This window comes from Odocoileus virginianus, chromosome 11 (assembly GCF_023699985.2).
Source record: "Odocoileus virginianus isolate 20LAN1187 ecotype Illinois chromosome 11, Ovbor_1.2, whole genome shotgun sequence".
NCBI classification, from domain to species: domain Eukaryota; kingdom Metazoa; phylum Chordata; class Mammalia; order Artiodactyla; family Cervidae; genus Odocoileus; species Odocoileus virginianus.
In genome coordinates this window covers 34,187,003-34,212,417 of record NC_069684.1, presented here as the reverse complement: position 1 = coordinate 34,212,417, position 25,415 = coordinate 34,187,003, and the positions used below count along the sequence as shown (strand labels likewise).

General features: G+C 45.5%; 1 long non-coding RNA gene across 2 annotated transcripts in view; it reads right to left on the bottom strand.

Annotated features, from left to right (window-relative positions):
• The window catches only part of LOC110149102 (uncharacterized), an 81,600-nt gene that overhangs the window by 17,357 nt on the left and 38,828 nt on the right, over nt 1-25,415 (bottom strand). Inside the window, exons 4-10 of one of the 2 annotated variants that reach the window (XR_011490333.1) lie at nt 24,095-24,220; nt 23,439-23,567; nt 16,209-16,249; nt 15,688-15,912; nt 14,968-15,364; nt 11,718-11,881; nt 7,065-7,893 (exon numbers count right to left, since the gene is read on the bottom strand). This is a non-coding gene — a long non-coding RNA (uncharacterized lncRNA). The remainder of the gene's footprint in view (nt 1-7,064; nt 7,894-11,717; nt 11,882-14,967; nt 15,365-15,687; nt 15,913-16,208; nt 16,250-23,438; nt 23,568-24,094; nt 24,221-25,415) is intronic. The other variant, XR_011490334.1, reaches the window with a different exon arrangement.

Sequence of the window (25,415 nt, the reverse complement as noted above, 5' to 3'; positions counted from 1 at the left end):
CCCTTCTCCTCCTACCGTCAATCTTTCCCAGCATCAGGGTCTTTTCCAATGAGTCAGGTCTTCATGTCAGGTGGCCGAAGTACTGGAGCTTCAGCTTCAGCATCAGTTCTTCCAATGTGATTCAGGGTTGATTTCCTTTAGGATTGACTGGTTTGATCTCCTTAAAGTCCAGGGGACTCTCAAGAGTCTTCTCAAGCACCACAGTTCAAAAACATCAATTCTTTGACGCTCAGCTTTCTTTATGGTCCAACTCTCACATCCATACGTTACTACTCGAAAAACCATATCTTTGACTACATGGACTTTTGTCAGCAAAGTGATGTACTCTGCTTTTTAATACTCTGTCTAGGTTTATTATAGCTTTCCTTCCAAGAAGCAAAGTGTTAGTCGCTCAGTCTGACTCAGTGTCTGACACTCAGTCTCTCAGTGTCTGACTCTTTGTGACCCCATGAACTGTAGCCCACCAAGCTCCTCTGTCCGTGGAATTCTCCAGGCAAGAATACTGGAGTGGGTTGCCATGCCAGCATCTTCTAATTTCACGGCTGCAATTATTGTCTGCTGTGATTTTGAAGCCCAAGAAAATACAACCTGTCATTGCTTCCACAGTTTCCCCCTTCTATCTGCCATGAAAAGATGGCAAATAGATCCATTTAGCTGGCTGGGTTTCTGTTCTCACCTGACATTCTCCACCCTCAGACGTCTCCATCCTCAAGCCCTTCTCCCACTCCACTTCCTGTTCATTCAGTGTCCTCTGTCAATACTGTCCTCTCACAATATTCCTGTGAAGGAATAACACAAGCTGATAACAAATGTCTGGCACTTTCTAAGGGAGGAAAAATATAATGAGGGAATAGGAGCCAGGCCTTTAGAGAAAAGTGCAAACAGCATGAACTACTACCTGCATCACACACCTTTGGTTTTGTTTACACTGTTTCTTTTGGCACAGACATGGCTTTCAGGAAGGGTCTAGGAGGAAAAGATGAAGTGTGCGTACAGTAAACTACTCAGTACTGACACGTCCAATCTGACCAGCTTCGCCATTGTGGGTTATACTAGTGGCCAATCTATGGTTTTTTCTTTTGGTAAAAGAGGACATGTTACTGGTGAGCATGTGGAACAGTTCCTCATCCACTCAACTTTCTAAAATTAATACTTTTCTAAATGCTGGAGACTTGTGTTTCACCTCTTGGTTGAATGTGTCAAGAGTTGTTAAATAAGTTGTAAAACAAACTCATGATCTCTTGCTATGCTTCAGTGACCAACAGGAAAATGTGGACATGGTCCCTGACTTGCACTTTCTGGATAAAAGATAAATATGCACATTTACAGAGATCTAAAAGTGTCCATCCCCACAGTCCCTGAGGGCAGGGCAGCTCTGCCCCTGGCACTGACCACGGTGTTCCAGAGCTTAGCACGCTGCGAGGAACTCACCAAATGTGTGTCAAATGACCTAGTGATTTACATTTTTTTCATTTATTCATTTTTGGCTACATTGCATCTTTCTCTAGTTGCGGCAAGTGGGGGCTACTCTTTGTGTGGTGCTTGGACTTCTCGTTGCAGCGGCTTCTCTTGCTGCAGAGCATGGGCTTTAGAGCACGTGGGCTCAGTAGTTGTCGGACGTGAGCTTAGTTGCCCCACGGCCTGTGGAATGTTCCTGGACCAAGGGTCAACCCCGTGTCCCCTGCATTGACAAGTGGATTTTTACTTACTGGACTACGAGGGAAATCCTAATGGCTTACATTTTATTAAAAAGACTAAATTTGAAATAAAGCAAAGTCTTCTTTTTTCCCTTGGTGCAGATCTACTCTAGAACTAGAATCATGAAATTCAGATTAGAAGATTATCTCCAAGTGCCCAGCTGCAAATGAATTCCCTCTAGATCCTTTTGGCCATCTCTGCACAGCTCTGGATATGGGCAACTTTTCATTAGGTTAAGCCAAAGATCATACTGCAATTGGAGTCTAAATCCTTATGTGTGGTCACTTCTCAAATATTTAGAGGCATCCTACCGAATTCTCCAGGACAACCAGCACCACTGCCACTACACCCAGCCCTCACCCTAAGACATTCACTGTTTCAACTACCCCTGGGGTTCCTTCACTGAAGACACTTCCACCTACTCTCTAAAATAGTGGGGTCCCCAGAGCTGGGTCCTGGGCTCTCTTCTCTAACCACTCTTAGAGTTCTTCTGTCTCCCTCATCCCCATGACCTTAACCATGGTTGGTGGCTCATGTTCTCCAGACTTATACCAATGGCCTTGACATCTGATCCAGATGCACCCCAGACCCGCATCTCCAATCAGTTCTTTGACTGCTCCCCTCAGATATCCAACCTCTTCCCTAAGGCCACCTGTTTCCACCTGCCTCTTTCTCAGTGAGCAGCATCCCTTCCCCAGGTGCTCAGACAGAGACCTGGGGGTCCTGCTTCTTACTTCCTTCCCCCTTGCACCCCAACCCTTTGTCAAACTGAGCAGCAAAGCTTACCAATTCGATCTCCAAGATTTCTCAAATGCATCCTTTCTCTGTCTCCACTGCCACTACTCAGGTACAAGTCGTCAGACTTTCTCACCTGAGCTATTGCTCGAGCCTCCTCTCATTTCTTACCTAAAACTCTCTGATGACTTCCCAGGGGATCTAGAATAAAATTCAAAAGTGATCTGCCCTTCCTGCCTCTTCAATGCCCTCGGCTGGGTCATTCCTCTGTGATCACAACTGTCCTCCACTCTGGTCTTATTTTGGCTCTCTGGGCAGACTAACCTCTTTCTACCACAGGACCTTTGCACATGCCATCTGGGTCTCTCCCTGGACTGCTCTTTCCCTCCTCTCAGCATGATTTTCTCCTGCTTCTCCACTGGACGCCTGTCCAGAGCCCCTAGCTGCTGCCACATCGCACCTAGAATAATCTGTCCTCACGTCTTTACACAGCTTCTCTGGTGGCTCAGTGGTAAAGAATCCACCTCCCAGTGCAAAAGATGCCGGTTCAATCCCTAGGTTAGGAAGATCCTCTAGAGTAAGAAATGGCAACCCACTCCAGTATTCTTGCTTGAGACATCCCATGGGCGGAGGAGTTGGGAGCGGGGAGGGGGGTATAGTCCATGGGGTTGCAAAAAAGTTGGACTTGACTGAACAACTAAACAACAACAAACATACTTATTTCAAGGTAAAAAGTGTAAAAGAAAGAACGACAAAGTAGGCAAGGATGGGGTGGGGGTGCTGGCTATAGGGAAGCAGGGGACAGAGCCCGTGCCATGCCTGCCCATCGATACTGTGTTCTAATGAGGACACCCTGCAGAATCTTGGCTGGCAAAATCTCTCAGCAGTCCCTGCTGCTTCCACAAATGCACATGATAAGCCAAGTGCAGGTTTCAGATCTATGCCCTAGCCAGAAACAGAATCTCTCATCCCCTCACCTGCTGAATAGGTGGATGAGGCTGCCTCCCAGCAACACTCCCACCTACACAGAGGCCGCCAAACAGATGTTGGGAAACCAAAGAAAGGGACAAAGTCCTCCTCCAGGAAGAGTCTGTGACCCCAGCCTGGATAGTTTGCATATATCTTTACCACAGCAACACCATAGCACTTATGTCATTCATTCATTGATGCCTGCCTGTGTGCATGCTTCATTCACTCAAAAAATGTAAACAGCGTCACCAATGCAGTGGACAAGAATTTGAGCAAACTCTGGGACACAGCGGAGGACAGAGGAGCCTGGTGTGCTGTAGTCCATGTGGTTGCAGAGTTGCACACAACTTAGTGACTGAACAACAACCTGGGCCCAGGGGATAGTGCAGATGACAAAGCAAGAACCCCTGCCCTCCCAGAGTTCTGTCCTGGCTGTCCTCCGCGTCCAGCAGGTTTCCTCTTTCTTGGGCTAAAGATTTCCCCCTGGACGAAAATACAGAGACAATACAGGAAGTGACGAATTCCACTTCCCTGGTTGCCAGCCACACTGCACCTTTACTATCAGCTGCACTTCCCAGGAGTCTTGCCCTCTGTTTTTATTTTGTAATTATTTTGTTATTATTACTGTTATTTAAATTCTGGCTATGCTGAGTCTTTGTTGCAGAGCGTGGGCTTTTATCTCTAGTTGCAGTGCGTGGGCTTCTCTTGTTGCAGAGTGCAGGCTCAGGAGTGGTATGCAGGTGAGTTGCCCTGCAGCCTGTGGGATCTTAGTTTCCCAGCCAGGAATTGAGCGTGTGTCCCCTGCATTGGAAGGGGGATTCTTAACCACTGGACCTCAGGGAAACCCCTTATTTGTTTTTATTTTTTTACTTGAAGTGTAGTTGATTACAATGTTGTAATTTCTGCTCTACAACAAAGTGACTCAGTAACACGTATATATCCTTTTTTATATTCTTTTCTATTATTTATCACAGGACATTGACTATAGGTCCCTGAGCTATACAGTAGGACCTTGTTGTTTATCCATCCTGTATATAGTAATTTACATCTGCTAACTCCAAACTTCTGATCCTTCCCTCCCCCACTCCCTCTTCCTTTTTGCAAACACAAGTCTGTTCTCTATGTCTGTGAGTCTGTTTCTGTTTCACAGAGATGTTCATTTGCGGCATATTTTAGGTTCCACATGTGTGGTATCACATGGTATTTATCTTTCTCTGTCTGACTTACTTCACTTAGTTTAATGATCTCTAGGCCCATCCATGTTGCTGCAAATGGCTGTCCTCATTGTTTTTATTTTTTCATTTATTTTTATTAGTTGGAGGTTAATTACTTTACAATATTGTAGTGGTTTTTGCTCATTGTTTTTAAGTTTCCCTTTCTATTGTGCTTTGCATTCCTGAGATTATTCTCAGAGGTCGTATCAGTCTCTTGTATTTCAGTTAGGTCACAGTTAGGTCACCTTTCCTTTTAGGTACCTGTTCCTTAAAAATCTCAGCTCTGCTGTGGAATGATATCTGTAGCCACTGCCCATGTCCCTCTCATTAGAAAGAAAGCCATCTGTAATCACACAGCTGGAACTTCCAATTTTTTCTGAACTGATCTCGCCTTTTGAGATGCACATGTTGGAATCATAAGGCTCCTCAATGTCTTTTGAAATCTCCCAAACTAAAGATCAGAAAACACACCTACTGTTATCCTTCTCAACTATCATGAACACTAAAGGTTGCAAGATGCTTATTTCCAGGGTTTCTGTCATTCCTGCTTGGGTAAAGCCCCTCAATATGGTGGCCATTCCTGGGGATAGCTTCTCAGAGACATGAAAAGATTCACATGGCAAGTCAAGAGCTTGTTAGAAGCTCCCACAATCTAGTTTCCACATGGCAGTGAAAATGGGCTTCTTAAAAAATGTGGAGCAGGTCATGTCATCCCTTGCTGAATACCCTGAAAGCCCCTGCCATTCTCACCAAATTCATCCAACGCAACTCTTGCCCCATTCCTTCCAGTATTCCAACTCCTTCCTGACCCAGGACCTTTGCACCTGCTACTTCATCTGTTCTTCTCTCCCCTTAGGTCTCAGGCTGAATTCCAATCTTTGAATAGGTCCAACTCTTTTCTACCCCCAGGACCTTTGCACCTGCTACTTCGTCTCTTCTCTTCCTTTAGGTCTCAGCTGAATTCTAGCCTTTGAACAGGTCCAACTTTTTCCTGCCCCAGGACCTTTGCACCTGCTATTTCATCTCTTCTCTTCCTTTTTAAGTCTCGGGCTGAATTCCACATCCTCCAGGAGGCTTCCTCTGATTATCCTTGGTTAATCAGGTCCAAGGATAAGGTCCCCTGTGGTTATTCTTATTTCTTCAGAGTTGCAATGATTGTATTTATTAGTCTGCTTACTTGTTGGTTTTGGTTTCAGTTTTCGCTTGCTTCCTGCCATTGAAAGGTCAGCTCTGAGAGGGCAGGGACTCTGATATTTGTCTTGTTCACCACTGTGTACCCCATGTCTAGCCTAGATCTGACTAAGGGCTAATACTCAATACATTTTAGTTTGTGAAAGAATCTGATTTGGGACTCACAGACTTCGAAAAAAAATGTATGGTTACCAAAGGGGAAATGTGGAGTGGGGGAAGGGATAAATTAGTAGGAATTTGGGATTACATGTACACACTACTATAGATAGATAGATAATCAACAAGGACATACTGTATAACGCAGAGAACTCTACTCAGTATTCTGTAATAAGCTATTAGGGAACAGAACCAAAAAAGAGTGGATATATGTATACGTATAACTGAATCACTTGGCTATACACCTGAAACTAACACAACATTATACATCCACTATGCATGTGTGCATGCTAAGTCACTTTAGTTGTGGCCATCTCTCTGCGACCCTATAGACTATAGCCCACCAGGCTGCTCTGTCCATGGGATTCTCCAGGCAAAAATACTGGAGTGGGTTGCCATGGCCTCCTCCAGAGGATCTTCCTGACCCAGGGGTCAAACCTGCATCTCTTGCATCTCCTGCTTTGGCAGGTGGGTTCTTTACAACTAGCACCACTCAGGAAGCCCATAAATCAACTGTATGCCAACATAAAATTAAAATTAAATCAAAAAGAATCTGATTTACGTGAAGAGGCTTCCTTCAGATGTCACACCTAGATGCTGCTCCCTGCCCATTTGAGGAGCTCTGTCCCAGGAGGAATACCTCCTGGGTCCAGGTGCCATAACAGCAGCCACCTTCTGGCTTTCTCTTACCTTCCTGATGAGTCCCTCTTCTCCCTGCGTCCCTCAGGCTTACAGCCAGGTCTCTCCCTTTGGGATGGGGTGAGTCTTGCACAGCTTTTCTCTGTGAGATCCTACTTCCAGGCCATGAGCATTATTCTGCCTGTCCTAACTATTCCCCGCGTGAATCACTGGGCACTTCCTGCCCTCCAGTTCTTTCTACACCACCCTGCCATCCTCTACGGCAAGTCACTGATGCCTGGGAGTTTTCCTCCCTCCTCTGCAATATTCAGCTCCAAGCTTGCTGGGGATGCAGCCAGTCGTTGGGCAAACACATTCTTGACCCTGCCCCATGCGCTCACTTCTAGCTAAGGGCATTTTCTCTCTGATATCTTAAGAAGTGCAAGATCCAGGAAGTCAAAAGCCAAATAACCAGTCACTCACCTCCCTCATCTTCTCTTTCCACTGTTCCCATTTCAGCAGGAGGAAACTGGAGAAACTCTCCCCTGCTTCCTTCTGCGTCAGGCCCAGGCCCTCACAGTCTCTTGAAGGTGCTACATGGGCCAGCGGCTCCTGGGTGGACACTGCAGCAGGTGGGCACATGGATGGGTGGTGGCTCGGGGACACAGCACGTCTCCCACGGCCATGTCAGGTCCATTTGGTCTGGCCGCTCCCTTTTACTGAGAGAACTCCACTCCCGTGACTCATCCCTCTCCCAGAGACCTTCCTGGTCCCCATTTCACCAGAAGATAAGGTTTCTCCCAACTCGGAGCAGCGAGGCTTTCTTCTCTCTTCAACATCACAGTCCTCTGCTCTCTTTGATCAAGTCCTGGCTTTCAGAGGATCCGCATCTTCAACTGCTTGCTTCCTCGGTTCTTACTGGGTCTGTTTAGAAACAGAAGACTGACAGCAGGACCATCTCTGCCCAGTTCATCCCCGGAACCCCAGCACCGAGCACAGTCTCCATTCCTTACAGGCGTTCCAGATCTTACTTGAATGAGTGAATCAGTTTTTTCTGGGAACTCTTCCTTCTAAGAAGTAAACCTGGTCCTGAGCTGATCCATTGTCTCTCTGGACCCAGTAACCAGTTTGCATTTGTGGCTCTACTCAGGAAAATGCACACTGCTCATTGTCAGTCCTTGGAACGATCATCACAGTGTCTTGTAGGCGAGTAGAATTCCAAGAAAGATTGTGATTCTCCGTGACTGTGAGATGATGCTTATGAAGTGCTTGCTTTTGTGCTGGGCATGGTGTACGGGGGCAGGTAGGATGACTGGATGATGATGACATAGAGGAGGAAGACAAGAAAGAAGACAAAGGTGATGGTGATGACAAAGGTGGCGATGCTGAGCTAAACTGCATTTGTTTCTCGAACTCTGGTTCATCACCACCACCCCACCACCACCCCTATTTCAAGAAAGCCATAAGCCACTTCCTTCACACACACTCACATTTTTTCCTACCCATGATCAGGAATAAAAGCTTGGCTACTATTAGCAAATGATGACCAGTTAGCACAGCCAGTAAGAACAGGTAGGTAGTGAATCACCTGGCAAATGGGAAAAGAATTCACATTTGTTTTAAACTTCAAATCTCTGCATTTGGAATCTCTTATCTGTTTGTTTCCAGACTCAGGAAATGAATATTCTTGGGGCTTCTGGAGAGAAAACAAACCTAGAAAGAATTTTCAAATGCTTCCAGCTATGGTGATAAATTGGACATTTCTTTCTCAAAAATTATCATATTATAAAATCTTACAGATTGGATTAGATTATAGGACCACCCATTTTAATTAGTCTATTTAGAGAATACTTTTGGGGGAGAAAAAATTGTCCTCTTCCCTCTTAAGTTTCAGAGCTAAGGCCTGCAAATTAGGCTGATAAAGGCCAGATTAACAAGAGAAAAAGGCATACAAATTTTGTCTGATATTAATTTGATGTTAATATTTTAATTTTTATGTGCATGGGTTAATATTTAAATTTTAACATGCATGGAGGACTTCATAGAAATGAAATGAAGTGGTTAAACTCAGAGGGCTTATATACCATTTTAGCAAAGGGCAATACATTTTTGAGAAGAGACAGGAAAATGGGTTTGGGTTTCTAGGAGTGGTAAATGGTGGAAAAGTAAATATATTGGAGAAAGTACTACAAGATAAAGTAGGGTTTTGTTTATACAGACTCATCTTGGCGCCATCTCCATCTCCAGTGATAAAGGTTGCTCCTGTCTTCCTGGTACGAGGGAGGGAAGAACATCTTCACCAGGGAAATTTATGACCTACTTTCAGGCAGAGAGCAGGACAGCAGATTGCCTTTCCTGTGTCTGCTTTTTCTCAGTTGTCTTCAGCTCAAAACAATCCTTATGCCAAAGTGGTGTGCTTTGGGATGGCGTGTTTTGATCTTCTGTGATATTTTAAAAGAAACTTAGTTCTACTGCCCTCAAAACTACAGAAACTCAAAATAGGGGAAAATAGAAATTTTTTTTAAAGATTCTTTTAAAATGCAGAACTTTTTTCTTTCTTAAAAAAAAAGTCTTTATTGAATTTATTACAATATTGTTTCTGTTTTATGTTTTGGGTTTTTGGCCACAAGGCTACTGGATCTTAGCTATCCAACCAGGGATCGAATCCACACCCTCTCATTAAAAGGCAAAGTCTTAACCACTTAATTACCAGGGAAGTCCCTGGGAAAACAGAGGCTTGCCCCCTGGACACCCTGGCAGGTTTATTTAGGGAATAGAGAAGAATCATTTAAATCAACATTAAATTTACAATATACAAAGGAGGGCTTCTAAAATCTAGAAAAATGTTTTTGTGTCACATAAATTAGATATTTTCCCTCTGATCTTTACTGCTCAGCAAAACTTCTTTTACAACATGTATGTAAATTATTATATACTTCCATCTGGTGAGGCTGAAATATATTACAGTTGACGTGACTGCCATTAATTAAAAGAATAAATCATTTAGGAGGAAAAAACATCTTATTTCTAGGTTTTCTGAGAAGCTAGGTTTTAGAACCCCCGTGAATAGATGGGACCTTCCAGGTGTCTTTAGCCCATGACACCTCTGGGTGGCTAAGTCATAATCTTGCAAACTCAGCCCTAGGGTTGGGTACCTGGGTTCTCATCAAGTCTGTTGTCCCCTCCGGAACTGTGAATAGCACAGAAGGTACAATAGTATAGCCCTGGGGACTTCCCTCGTGGTCCAGTAGCTAAGACTCCACAATCCCAATACAGAGGGCCAGGGTTCAATTCCTAGTGGGGGAACCAGATTCCACATGTTGCAACTAAGAGTCATGCTATAACCAGAAGATTTTGCATGTCTCAACTAAGACTCAGTGCAGCCAAATTAATCAGTTAAAGAGAATAGTTCTAGGCAGAAGGGCTTCCCTGATAACTCAGTTGGTAAAGAATCCGCCTGCAATGCAGGAGACCCTGGTTCGATTCCTGGGTCGGGAAGATCTGCTGGAGAAGGGATAGGCTACCCACTCCAGTATTCTTGGGCTTCCCTTGTAGCTCAGCTGGTGAAGAACCCACCTGCAGTGTGGGAGACCTAGGTTTGATCCCTGGGTTTGGAAGATCCCCTGAAGAAGGGAAAGGCTACCCATTCCAGTATTCTGGCCTGGAGAATTTCATGGACTGTATAGTCCATGGGGCTGCAAAGATACAACTGAGCAACTTTCACTCACTAGACAGAAAGCATCAACTCCAGACCTAGCCACCTTCTGCAGTATCATTGTTGGTGAACTTTAGTGGACGCTGAGACTGGCGTATTTGTTCATATCTAGGAACACGATGAGCAATGCTTGTTTAGCATGTTTCCTTCAAAAGCCCAGTGTTTTTCAAAATCACATTAAACATATTCTTCCCATTTCCTGAAGCATAAAAGTAGAAAAATGAAGTTAATTTCATTACAGGTATATCTCAGAGATTGTCTGTTTGGTTCCAGACCATTGCAATCAACTAGAATCCCGATAAAGCAAGACACACGAGTTTTTTGGTTTCCCAGTGCATATAAAATTAGGTTTACTGTCATCCATTAAGTATGAGGTCTAAAAAACAATATACATAACTTGATAACGTTATTTTAAAAAAAAATGCTAACCATCATCTGAACCTTCAGGGAGTTATAAAATTTTTGCAATAGTAACATCAAAGATCACTGACCATCATAACAAATACAATAATGACAAAGTTTGAAATGTTGAATTACCAAAATGTGGCACAGAGACATGAAGCTAGCAAATGCTGTTAGAAAAATGGTGCTGACAGGCTTGCTTGAAGGGTTGCCACAACCTTCAATTTGTAAAAAAAAAAAGCAATATCTGTAAATCACAATAACATGAATTGCAATAAAAAGTATGCTTGTATGCTGTTGTTTAGTTGCTAAATCGTGACCTTTTGCAACCCCATGGACTGTAGCCCTCCAGGTTCCTCTGTCCCTGGGATTTCCCAGGTAACAATACTGGAGTGGGTTGCCTTCTCCAAGGGATCTTCCCAACCAAGGGATCGAACCCACATCTCCTGCATTGGCAGGCCGGTTCGTTACCACTGAGCCACCAGGGAAGCCCATATCTTAAGATACATAAGCAAATTAGGCCAAAACCATAGAAAATTGGATAGCTAAAGTAGACAGTAATACCTACTTCAATATTTAAAACAGTTTTTGCATTTTTGCTCTCAGGAACTTTGTAATTTTCATAACTGTTCAATAAAAGCTTTTTTTTTTGTCACAACATATACCTTGTGGGACCTTAGTTTCCTGACCAGGAAGCAAACCCCAGCCCTTGTCAATGACAGCACTAAGTCCTAACCACTGGATGACCAGAGAATTCCCAACAACTCTTTAAATTAATGAAGCATAAAGTAATGAAGTCAAGAGAAGAAAGCACTGTTTTCAATAACCAAAAGTTCAAATCAGATTTTAGAATGGGTGTTTGTCTACTTGCTTTAAGATGGGTCGACATCTTAGGTCAGGACCAAGTGCCTGCACAGAGTGGATGCTTTGGGTCAGCATCCAGCTGGCTAAAGTAGATATTCCCTTTCTATACGGTAGAAATGAAAAGATGAAACACTGAACACTAACCATATGCCTACCTAGAATGGTTCCCCAACAGTGGCTGCGAAGTTCCAGAAACTGAGGGTTGAAAGGGATCCAGGCTGAGGGCTGTCTCTTAGCCGGAGACTAGTTCAGGCAGAAAATCTCTTTTGCTTCAGTTCTCTTCGTTAATGATTCTCCTGTCCTTTGCACGTCCATCCATCTACTTGCAAACAAAACACGGGAGGGACCCCCCAGGCTGCTGGTTCAGGAAGCAGGGGCCCCCGCGAGTCAGCGGAGGTTGCAGAATATCTGCCTGGGACCCTGGGTCTATAATCCCCCAGGTTCCACCCACGGACCCATTTTCTGGGAAGAGTAAGAGCAAAATCAAACAAAAGAGCACTATTCTTCGATCCTTTCTTTTATATTCAACTGCTGGGCTAATGCAGTTTTAGAGTCTAGTGCTGAATGAGGATGACTTCAGCCAAATCCAGGCTGTTTTAGAATAAATGTAAAATAAATTCAACAGGCCCTGACTCATAAGAATGGAAAATCTAACTGCTCCAGGGAAATGTAAAAGAACCAAGATGGGGTTTATTCAGTGCTGAGTTTTGAGCCCCAAAGATGGCCTTCAAAGCTTGGCTCCATCAGGCTTAAGACAGTGAGTTACACAGGGAATCTGAACGTCCAAGGCCAACTTTGGAGTTTTTGCCAAAGTTGTCTTCCAGGATTCTAAGTCTGCACCCTCTCTGGGCAATCCCTGGGAAACTTCACTGTGTTAATACATGAGAGTCAATCCTAAAGGAAATCAACCCTGAACACTCACTGGAAGGACTGATGCTGAAGCTGAAGCTCCAATACTTTGCCCACCTGATCCAAAGAGTCGACTCATTGGAAAAGACCCTGATATTGTGAAATATTAAAGGCAGAAGGAGAAGAGGGCCACAGAGGATGAGATGGTTGGATGGCATCACCAACTCAATGGAAATGAACTTGGGCAAACCTGGGAAGATGGTGAGGGACAGGGAGCCCTGGCATGCTTCAGTCCGTGGGGTTGCAGAGTCCAACACGACTTGGTGACTGAACAACAATACATATAAGGGGGGACACATGTGGTGGCTTTGAAACCTGTTCTTTATGTCACACCTGGACTTTCTTCTACTTCCAAAGTGTTTCTGTCCTTGGCTGTGAGCTCGCACATCAAACAGGGTGCTAAGTGGTCAACTCCTCAAGGATCCCACCCTACCCTGCAAGGGGTAACTCCTGCCACCTTAGAAGCTTCTCTGGCTCTGTGAAGTGGGATTCCCTGTGAAGTGGGGCTCCACCGAACCATATGAAGCCCCAAGAGACTAACAGGATGTGTATATCTGAGCCTCACAGTAAAGCAAAAGCTAAACCATCACTTTTCTGAAAAGTCTTGAGACTTCCCTGGTGGTCCAGTGCTCTGCACTCACAATGTAATTGGCTTGGGGGTTCCATCCTTCCTTGGGGAACTAGAGCCCACATGCCACAACTAAGAGTCCACATGCTGCGACTAAACACACATGTGCATATCCCAACTAAGACCCAGCAGCTGAATAAATGAAAATAAAAAAATATTTCTTAAAAGGTCTGATGTCACTGATAAGCTCTCAGCAGGTGGCAACCAGTCAGGGAGGATGAAGATGGTCTGATTTTACACCTGGAGTGGGGGGCTGAAATAAAAGCGCACCCAGGAAGGGCTGGGTGGCCAAGGTCACTTTCTGCCCGCACGGGGCGGGCGCGGGGAGTGTCTCCAACAGCACCCTGCACTGCAGCACTGAACTTGGTTGGGTCTGTCCCTCCTCTCGCCCCGCAGGGGCTCCCCCAGGTCACAGGCCAATCCCTGTTATTGGATCCGTGATCAGAAAGCCGGGACTACCTACAGACCTGCGGGCCACTCAGACCAGCACTTCCTAGAGGCTCAAGTTTGGGACCCGAGTAAAAATACACAGAGCCTATAAATAAGCCGGGGGAATTTCTTCAAGTCCCCAGTGCCACAAGGGGAAGGTGGCACCGCACAAGTGCTCACTCGAACATTTCTCAACGTGTAAAAATAACTTTGATAAAGGCGCGAAGACGCCTGGCTCAGAAGAAAGGAATGGAGCGGCGCCGAGAGCCCACTTCCTGCGCCGCGGCCGCTGGGCCCCTCGGCGCGGGGGCGGGGCGCGCTGACGGCGCGGGGACGAGGGGGGCGGGCGAGGCACCCCCACCGGGCGGGCCGCGTGACTCACTGCAGCGGCCCGCGCCTTAAACGGGCAATCGCTTCCGGTGGCCGACTGGAGGAGGGCCCACCTAACTCCCACGGGGGTAAATGGCCCCAGTTTGCAAAGGGCCCCACGTGCCACTCCAAGACTGAGCCACCACGGAAGCTCCACTGCAGGGGGCGCCGATTCCGTCCCTGGTGGGGGAACTAAGATCCCAGATACCTTTCAGTGAATCTACCCGCACCCCCCCCCCAAAAAAAAAATCCCACCCTCCTTTTCCTTTCTTTCAGCCTCAATTGTGGGCTTCCTTGGTAGTTCAGACCATAAAGAATCTGCCTGCAATACAGGAGACCTGGATTTGATCCCTGGGTAAGGTAAGATCCATTGGAGAAGGGAATGACTACCCACTCCAGTACTCTTGCTTTGAGAATTCCATGGACAGAGGAACCTGGTGGGGTACAGTTCATGCGGTGGCAGAGTCTGACATGACTGAGCGAATAACACACGCAACCTCAGATTTCTCCAAAGCTTAATCTTCAGGCTAACCCACACTGCCTGACTCTTGGTAAACTATTCTTTTTAAAACAAGAGAGTTTTTATGTTTCTATCATTTCAAACTTAGACATTGCAAGAATACTACAAAAAGGTTCCCCAAACTCTTTGCCCAGCTTTTCCCCTTGGGAACATTTTATCACCTTTGCTTGATCATTCTCTCTCTATGTATCTGTATTTTTTTCTAAATCATTTGCAGGTAAATTGCAGACTGCCTGTCTCCTTATCACTAAGGACAAGGGTCAGCTAAAGAAAAAGACTGTCTTGGGGATGCCCAGTGACCTCTGAGCTGCCCAGTCCAATGGCCTGGCAGAGTTCATTTGCTTGACCCTTCTGTTCCTTGCTCTCTCTGTCTGTCTCTGTCTCTTCCTACTCTGATTCTCCCCTTTCCTTGGCTCCTCTCTTCCCTCCCTTCACAGGTGATCTCTCCAGGGTCTTGCCTCTTATCTCACTTTACCACTTCTTCCCGGAGGAGGCCAAGGGCTCTCACAGCATTAGCTGTCACCCGTCCTCTTCCAGCACTGAATCTTACCTGTCATTCCTTGTTCAGTCCCTAAGTCTGGTCTGACTGTTTGGGACCCCATGGATGGCAGCACACCAGGCTTCCCTGTCCTTCACTATCTCCTGGTGTTTGCTTAAACTCAAGTTCATTGAGTAGGTAACACCATCGTCCTCAATCTTTCCCAGCACCAGGGTCTTTTCCAGTGAGTTGGCCCTTCACATCAGATGGCCAAAGTATTGGAGCTTTAGCTTCAGCATCAGTCCTTTCAGTGAATATTCAGGATTGATTTCCTTTAGGGTTGACTGGTTTGATTTCGTTGCTGTCCAAGGGACTCTCAAGAGTCTTCTCCAGCACCACAGTTCAAAAGCATCAATTCTTCAGCACTCAGCCTTCTTTATGATCCAACTCTCACATCCGAATGTGACTCCTGGAAAAACCACAGCTTTGACTTTCTTAGCCTGGGCCCCCTTCTAAACTTCTACTTGAATGTCCACTGATTCCTTGAAATTCCTTGAAGCAGTGCCTGATTCCTTGAAATCCTTCCACTCCTTGTAAACTGGACATGACAAGGAACCTCCTCCCCCATGTCCCTCTTTGCAGGGCTCTCCAAGGTGAACCTCCCTCCCTTTGAATTCTACCCCCTCCAGGCTCTTGCCTAGTTCTTGGTCACGTGCCCTGGAAACCTCATTCTGACTTTCATCTACACCCTTCGTTCTCCATCCTTATTTACCCACTGACTAGACTTCCTACCTGGAGCCCTTTGCCATCATCTCTGCACCGCTATGAGAACTGCCTTGGATGTTATCCAGGGTCTCTCTTGATTGCAATTACTGCCCTCAAGCTTCTCCCACTAGGTTCCAAAGAGCAGACTCCTGGGTTCCTGAAAATGTGTTCAAATGTTGTGTGTCAGGGAGAAGCATTTTCTCAGAAAAGGCTTGTTTCATCACGTTTTAAAAAGAATTTGTGGCCTCTCTTCTAAAAGAAAAAAACCGAAGGGTTTTGTGTTAAGATTCAAAGTCTTGATGAATTCAAAACCCCATCAGCCACTTACTGCAGCTCAGTCCAGCTTTCCCAAACTTGCTGGTCACAATAGTGCCCCGAGGCACCAGGTAAAAATCCAGGTTCATTGGCTCCTGCCCTGTGGATTCTGATTCAAAAGGTCTGAGTCGTGGAGTCAGGATGGGGGTGGAGGGAGCCCAGGAATCTGTATTTAACAAGCAGACAAGTCTAATAGGGAAACACTAGGCTAGAAGCAGCAAGGGCTTTCTCACCTCCAGACTTCTGCGTCCAGTGTGGGTCCCTCTTTCTGAATCTGTGGAAATTTTATTGATAAATTTCATGTTAATCGTTTAATGTGCAGTTCAGCATTGGTGCCTCTGTTGAGGTCTTCCCCACCATTTTTTTTTAAGGTATTTATTTATTTGGCTATTCCCGATCTTAGTTGCTGCATAATCTATAGTTGCAGCATGTGGGATCTAGTTACCTGACCAGGGATTGAACCTGCATTGGGAGCTCGGAGTCTTAGCCACTGAACTACCAGGGGAGTCCCTACCTACATTATCTTTTAATGTTCACAATCCTTTACCCACACTGAGACAGCTGGGAAAGACCTCTTTAGACCTATTCTACTGAGTTGGCAAAGAATCTGCCTGCAATGTGGGAGAGCTGGGTTCGACCCCTGGGTTGGGAAGATCCCCTGGAGAAGAGAAAGGCTACCCACTCCAGTATCCTGGCCTGGAGAATTCAATGGATGGTATAGTCCATGGGGTGCAAAGAGTTAGATCCGACTGAGTAACTTTCACTTTGACTTTCTTCTAAGTTGGAGCACCGGCTTGGATTATTTTTTTTAATTAATTTTTTATTAATACTCCCTCACTTAGCATGTGCTTAATAAATGTTACACTAAGTGGTGATTCAGAGTGCGGTTATTAAATAGAAAGTGAAAGAAAGTGAAAGTCGCTCAGTCACGTCCGACTCTTTGGGACTCAATTCTCCAGGCCAGAATACTGGAGGGGGTAGCCTTTCCCTTCTCCAGGAAATCTTCCCAACCCAGGGTTCGAGCCCCGGTCTCCCACATTGCAGGCAGATTCTTTACCAGCTGAGCCACAAGGGAAGCCCTGGTTATTAAATAAGCTCTTGAAAACTCTGTGCTAAGTTGCTTCAGTTGTGTCCGACTCTTTGCGACCCCATGGACTGTAGCCTGCCAGGCTACTCTGTCCATGGGATTTTCCAGGCAAGAATACTGGAGTGGGTTGCCATGCCCTTATCCAGAGGATCTTCCCAACCCGGGGATTGAATCTGTGTCTCTTACGTCTCCTGCATTGGCAAGAAGGTTCTTTATCACTAGTGCCACCTGGAAAATTATGTAATGTGCCATCTCATTGGCTATTCTTATCTGCCTTTGTGCCCTGAATGAGAATTAGCTCTCGGTCCGTGCAAGAGGTCCGGCAGAGTCTGGACGCCCACCTTAGGAATGCTGTCCAAGACCTTCCCAAGCCTAACATGCTGGATTTCTCCTCCTCTTCAACTAGGACGTTTTCATTGGTGATCATTCAGGGAGTTTTATTCTCCCACTCAGCAGGCCTGTGCGGAGTGCCTCCTGGTCCCAGGTCTTTTCTGGGTACTAAGGAGACTGGGAGGAAAACACGGTAAACACGTCAACGAGAAAATAAACAGCACCAAGTCAGAGATAGGGCTTCCCTGGTGACTCGGTGGTAAAGAATCCACCTGGAATGCAGGAGATGTGGGTTTGATCCCTGGGTCAGGAAGATCCCCTGGAGGAGGAAATGGCTACCCACTCCAGTATTCTTGCCTAGAAAACCCCATGGACAGAGGAACCTAGCGGGCTACAGTCCATGGAGTCTCAAAGAGTCTGGCATGACAGAGTGGCTAAACAACAACAAAGTCAGAGATAAGAGCTGGGGAGAAAATAAGACAAAATGAGAACTGTGTGCATGAGAGTGGGGAAGATCTCTCCAGGAAGAAGACAATTACATGGAGATCTGGAGACCCCGTTTTGATTCCTGGGTCGGGAAGATCCGCTGGAGAAGGGATAGGCTACCCACTCCAGTGTTCTTGGGCTTCCCCTGTGGCTCAGCTGGTAGAGAATCTGCCTGCAATGAGGGAGACCTGAGTTTGATCCCTGGGTTGGGAAGATTCCCCTAGAAAAGGGGAAAGTTACCCATTTTAGTATTCTGGCCTAGAGTCACAACTTTCACTTTTCTTTCACTTGGATAAGAAAGGGGGTGGTCCTGTGAGGCTTTCCCAGCAGAGAGAACAACCTCCGGGTTCGAGTAGCTGAGGTCCCCCAAAGCAGCCGGAGTGGCTAGAGCAGAATGGATGAGGAGAGAGACAGGAGAACCAGGTCAGGACCAGGTGGCACAGGAAGGCACAGATGGGGAGGTTGGAACCGTAAGCCATGCCCAGCTATGAACAGGCCTGTGATGTAATTCTATTTAGCTTATTAACCAATTATCCCCGCTGCTGTGTGGAACGTGAATTTTGTAGAGCTGGAGTGAAGGCAGGTCACACAGGGGGAAGGTGTTTGAGTGGTCCACCAAAGAGCTGGTCTACCTTTGGCCATGGTAACAGCATTGGAGACAAGAAGTGACAGATCTGCTTTGTAAGCTAGCCCACAGGTGTGTGTGCTAAGTCGTTCAGTTGTGTCCAACTCTGTGAAAACCTATGGACTGTAGCCCATCAGGCTCCTCTGTCCATTGGATTCTCCAGGCAAGAATACTGGAGTGGGTTGTCATTTCCTCCTCCAGGGGATCTTCCAGACCCAAAGATCCAACTTGCATCTCTTATGTCTGCTACATTGGCAGGCAGATCCTTTGTCGCTAGTGTCACCTGAGAGCCTGTGGGCAGAGTCAGTAGCTGTGCAAAGGCCCTGGGGCAGGGGCCTTCACTGAGCAAGAGAGCAAGGAAGGTAGGGAGGGCCAAGTGTAGGTGGGTTTCTTTGTCTCAGAAGAGAGAGGTGTTCTTTGCTGATGTTTGGGTCATCTGTGAGGATGATAAAGCAGGTCAGAGGCTTGCAGGTGTTTGATAAACATATTTATAATTGAACTATATTTGGTTTACAACACTGTGTTAGTTTCAGATGTACAGCAAAATAATTTAGATCTGTCTATCTGTTGTTGTTCAGTTGATAAGTTGTGTCCAACTCTGTGACCCCATGAACTGCAGCACACCAGGCTCATCTGTCCTCCACTATCTCCCGGAGTTTGTTCAAATTCATGCCCATTGAGTCCATAATACTGTCTAACCATCTCATCCTCTGCTTCCCCTTCTCTTCCTGCCCTCACTCTTTCCCAGCATCAAGCCTTTTCCAATGAGTCGGTTCTTCACATCAGGTGACCAAAGTATTGGAGCTTCAGCTTTAGCATCAGACCTTCAAATGAAGAGCTATCTATCAATCTATCCTACACTATCTATCTATATTCTTTTCCAGATTCTTTTCCATTTCAGGTTATTTTAAGATACTGACTATAGTTCTCTGTGCTTTACAGCAGGCTTTGTTGTTTATCTATTTTATATATAGTAGTGTGTATCTGTTAATCCTAGACTTCCAATTTGCCCCCGCTCCCTTTTCCCCTTAGGAACCATAATTTTGCTTTCAACCTCTGTGAGTCTGTTACTGTGAGAAGGGCATTTTAAAACACCATTTCACAGAGTATTCCTGATCTGAGGAAAAGTTATGTCACTGAAAATGTGTATCTGATCTAGAGATGGTAAGTTCTATTTGATGATTTATATGGATGAACCAGGTTCTGAAATCTCTCCACTACCCCCAAAACAATCATTTAAATCTGTCCAGCAGGTATAAGCACTCATGGTCCTGGCCTCCTTGCTCAGGATATTCCTGGATAATTCTATGGAGGGCGAGGAAGAATGGCTCAGTCATTCATTCAATTGTCATTTTATCCTGATGTCAATCCCAAGCAGTTTCTAGTTTGCCCAAAATGGCTACAGTCAATTCAGAAGAGATTTTTCATATCTCCCCATCTAGGGGCCTCACCCATGACATTCTTCTTTTTCAAAAAGAGAAAATGACCCACTAGGCTAGTAAGAGTCAACTACTCTCTGAATACAGATGACTCTCCACATTTTAAAAAAGCTGTTAACTTGGAGCACCTCGAAGAAAGTAAACCCAACCTCCTTTTCATCCCTGCCCCAATTTTTAAGAGTTCACTGGGGAGAAATCATCACATTGCAAAGCTTTTGAAATGCCTGCCAATTAGAGACAAGATTCTGTGACCTCAGGGTCTTCCCTGATAGCTCAGTTGGTAAAGAATCTGCCTGCAATGTGGGAGACCTAGGTTCAAACCCTAGGTTGGGAAGATCCCCTGGAGAAGGGAACAGCTACCCACTCTAGTATTCTGATCCGGAGAATTGCATGGATGGCATGGTCCATGGGGGTCGGACACAACTGAACAACTTTCACTTTCTATAACCTGAAGCAGTATGAGTGTAAAAGCAAAATCAAAAACTAGAGGGAGGAAGGTGCTTATATATACCATGCTTTAAAATGAAAATAATTTCTTTCTTGATAAAAAGGTAACTTGGACCTGACATAAACAGGAGAAAAAAATTCTGACAGTCAGGGCACAGAAATTAAAATTTACTTTCCCTACAAACTCTAAAAACGTTTATATTGGAGAAGAATGCCAGTGGGGTGCATTAGTACTCAATATCAGAGGGGTGGATTTATCCCAAGGAAATAATTTGAATGAAAAAAACTGAATTGTTTGCACACAGATGCTTATTGCTTCATTATTTGCAATATTTTAAAGTTAGATTTATTCTTGACAGAATGGGAGTAGGGTGTCAGGTGTGAGTCAAATGGTCCAATGGCATTTAGAATTGATGAAGGTGTGGAGGATGGATTAAGGTGTAGGTGAATCAGTATACACAAGAGATGAGAAAGGTTTGACTAAGGCTGTCCCCTCAAGGTTAGAGAGGAGAGCTTAGTCAAAGAGATATTTAAGGATCATTTACATGTGTATAGTGAGAGGGGAGGGAGGAATCTAGGATGACGCTCTGTTTGGGTGGATGGTGGCGTAGCCTGAAAGATGGAGAGTGTAGGTGAATGAGCCTGGTTTCTGTCTTTCTGCCTGTCTGACTGTTTGGGGGCTGGAATGAAGGGGTGGAGGGTGTAGGCAGTTCTAATGCCAAATTTGAACCACCCACAGAATAGCCAGGTAATGCCATAGTGTTCAGTCACTCAGTTGTGTCCTACTCTTTGCGGTCTCATGGACTGTAGCACACCAGTCTCCTCTATCCGTGGAATTTTCTGGGCAAGAATACCCGCATGGGTTGCCATTTCCTACTTCAAGGGACCTTCCTGACTCGGGGATTAAACCTGCCTCTCTCGGGTCTCCTGCATTGGCAAGTGGGTTCTTTCTCACTAGTGCCACCTGGGAAGCTCCGTAACCAGGAAATGGAAGCTGAAAGGACTCAGTGGAGAATGGAGGTCTGAGCTGAAAAAGGAAAGTGGCGGGAGATAAGTAACAATAAATAAACATTTTCTGTAAGTTGGGTGAGGTCATGTGTGTCTCCCTTCTTACCTCATTTTTAAAAAACATCTTATTTGTATTGGGGTATAACCAATGAACAATATTATGGTAGTTTCAGGGGAACAATGGATGGACTCAGTCATACATGTACGTGTATCCATTCCCCCCGAAAACTCTCCTTTTATCTAGGCTGAGCAGAGTTCCCTGTGCTGTACAGTAGGTCCTTGTTGGTTGTCCATTTTAAATATAGCAGTGCATACGTGTCCATCCCAATCTCCCTAACTACCCTTCCCCCATCCTTCTCCCAGCATCCACAAAGCTGTTCTCTGAGTCTGTGAGTCTCTTTCTGTTTCGTAAGTTCAGTTGTATCATTTCTTTTTGGATTCTGTACATACCTCCTTCCTTCATCTTGGTCTTCATCCCCTTCAATCTTTCAGAGGCAGCTGATGCTATCAACTACCTTCTGGAAAGTCTCTCTTCCATCAGCCCTTGAACTCACATACCCTTCGTCTTTTCTTTCTACCTCAGTTTTTTTCCTTTCTGTTTTAAATTTTATTTAAAATTAAATATTTCTCCCCAAGTAATCCATTTTTGCTGTTGGGAAAAAAAACTAGAAAATACAATGGTGGCTCAGTTGGTAAAGATTGCCTGCAATGCAGGAGACCGCCTGGAAGGAAAGGGATGACAGTCCCTGGGTTGAGAAGATCCCTTGGAGAAGGAAATGGCAACCCACTTCAGTATTCTTGCCTGGAGAATCCCATGGACAAAGGAGGCTACAGTAGGCTACAGTAGGTAGGCTACTGGTAGGCTACAGTCCATGGGGTCACAAGTGTCGGACATGACCGAGTGACTACACCACCACCCACCATGGAAAGAAAAATTAACTCAATATTCTGTAATAACATATGGGAAAAGAATCCGAAAAAGAATAGATATGTGTATTTGTATAACTGAATCACTTTGGTGTACACCTGAAACACACAAACTTGTAGATCAATTATGCTCCAATATAAGAGAAAAAAATGTTTTAAAAAGAATAATTAAAGCCACAAAGCATTTTGACATACACCCTTACAACTCTTACTGAATTTCCTCCCCATCACATACATTCAGTGCAGCCTCTTCTGATGAACATTTATCATAATTAGAACTAAATATTTGCATGCTATTTTTCTAAAAAGCTGAATTGTTTAATGAATATATTCATATGAATGAATTCTTTAAACAAAAGTAAGATCAACTGGTAGATAGTGTTTTGTAGTGTATTTTCCTCATATGTTAATATATCATATACATTTTTTTTGGCCATACTACATGGCATGCAGGATCTTAGTTTGCCAACAAGGGATCGAACCTGTGCCCCGAACAGTGAAAGTGCAGGATCCTAACCAATGGACCCCCAGGGAGGTGCCGTCATTGTGAATAATCCTTACACACCCATTTCAATCGATGTAATCATTTTTAATGCTACCTGGTGTTGAATTCAACTGTATGACTGAGCCAAAATTTATCTCAACCTTTTATTACTAGACATTAATGGTATTTTCAAGTTGCCTCTAATCTGCTGCATTGTACATACGTCTCTAGGTCGGTGCTCTGCGGGTCTCCTTTGATTTTTTTCTAAAGATAGAACTGTTGTGTCAAAGAATAAGCCAAGTTTTCAGTTTTGATGGAGGTTGGAAAATTGTCTTCCAAAAAGTCTATCCAACTGCACATCCACCATTTTGCTTTTATAAAACTCCTTTTGTCTCTGTTATAAAAATAGTGCTTATGAACTATAGACAGGAGGCAGTTAAGCAGCTAGAGTAGTTGTGGGTAGCCTGCCACTCCGGTGCTGCCTGATAACCCCTGTTGGGTAACTTTGTCCCACAATTGTCTATGTGAATGCCCTCGGGAGTCAGACTGTGGCTCAAGTGCCAGGTTTACCGTTACTGACAGTATGGCTTCAGGTGATGACTTACTGTCATCAAGCTTCTGTTTTCTCACCTGTAACTCAAGATGGCAATAGCAGAAGGGCTGGTTGTCAGAATGCACAGCAGGTGCTTGTGGCTCAGTGGTAAAGCATCTATCTGCCAGTGCAGGAGACAAGGGTTTGCCCTGGGTCAGGAAGATCCCCTGGAGAAGGAAATGGCAACTCATTCCAGTACTCTTACCTGGAGAATTTCATGGACAGAAGAGCTTGGCGGGCTACCGTCCACGGGGTTGCAAAGAGTTGGATGCAAATGAGCGACTAAACAATAACAGTAGCAACAAATGGCAGGAAGGAGCTCAGCCCCTGGCTGAAGCCGTGCTCCTCCATTTCTGCTTGCACGTTGCTTTCCTGCCCCTGAGATAAAAACAATCTTCCCTTGTATCAAGTGGACAATTCTGGTCTCACCTTTTACATGCGCCCCAGGCCTCTAGGTCTGATCCCAGACTGTGAATACCACCCATGGTATTTTGCTGGTGTTTTCTTTTGGTCCCGATCAGATTAGTTATGAGTTCCTCCTCTTTATCATGCCTGCCCCCATCTTACCCACCGTCATCTTTCCTCAGAGGCGCCCAGGCAGAAACCACCAGAACACCTCCCCACCCCTCCCACAACTGGGTGCCAAACAGTTCTGTTATTCCATGATACGGGGTGGGGTTGGAGTCAGACTGACCTCGATTGAAATGCTGGCCTTGCTGCTGACACATGATGTGTTGGGAAGCAGTTCCCTCCCTTTTCTGAGTGTCAATTTCTTCATCTGTAAGATGGGCTGATAGAACTGTCACTTAGGACCGAGGTTCTGATGGTGAAAGGAGACAGGAAGTGCTTAGTATCTCTAAGGGATGAGCTCCGATGCGCTCTGTCACCATGATTACTGTTTCTCACCTTCTCTGGCCTTTGCTATCACTCGAGTGCAGTCCCAGCCCACCTGTGGCACAGACATGGCCTCCCACCTTCAGCCTTTCCCAGGCCAAATTTCTGGAGCTTTTCATCTACTTGAGACTCTCGATGGCTTGTGACCATCTACAAACTAAAACCTGAATTGTCCTTGCATGGATCCCTGGCCTGTGCCTATTTCCAGCTTGGTCACTCTGTCACCTGCGCTTACCCACCTTGGCTGCCACCTCCCCATCTCTGTGTCCACTTCCTGTCCATCTCTCCTGCACAGTTCCCACCTTCTCTGTGGTGGTCCCATCACCCAAATGGACACTAGTACCCCATCTCAGCATCTCCCAGCCCGGTTCAAACATCCTTCCTGCAGCTGGTCCTCCCAGCCCTCCCCCAGGACATTCAGTGCCCCCTCCCCTGAGCCCCACCCTTGCCCTCCCCCGACCCCACTGCCCTCGATTGCATGCCAAAGAAGGTCCATTCCCCATCATGACTCTGCCCTCGTGGGAACAGATTCACTTTCTGTCACCTCTGTATCCACCACCCCCGCCCCATCTCCCGTCCACAAACCCCCAGTGTTTGCCTGTTAACCACACTGTTAATAAATAACATTCTCCCAGGATTTCAGTGTTCAAAAGTTTACCCACAGGCCAAAGTTTCGCAGAGATCATTTACCTTTCCAAGACTTACTCTGAGATGACAAGTGAGTAGAATTTTTTTAAAACTGAGATACCCCCACCTGAACTGATACGGGTGAACTAGGCACCATGTACTTGTGTGTCGCGACACACAGGTGCCTTGACTGTCGCATCCCTGTTTTCATGATGGTGAGGTGAGCGCAGAACGTATGTCACGTATGTCTTTCATGACACTTGCCCTCTTCCTCTAGGGCAGGATAACCGGGCTGTGCTATAAAGAGAGGGTGGGGCTTGGACGTGGACTCAGGTCCTTCTTTCCTAAAGGCATGTAAGTTTCAAGTAAATCTGTCCGGTCCTGTTGGGAAAGATGATGCAACGTGACGAGAAAGGAAGTGGGGAGTTGCCTTCCTACTACGAGCTAAGGAATGTCACGTCGCTGAGTACTCTCACATTCCCAGAAACATGTCG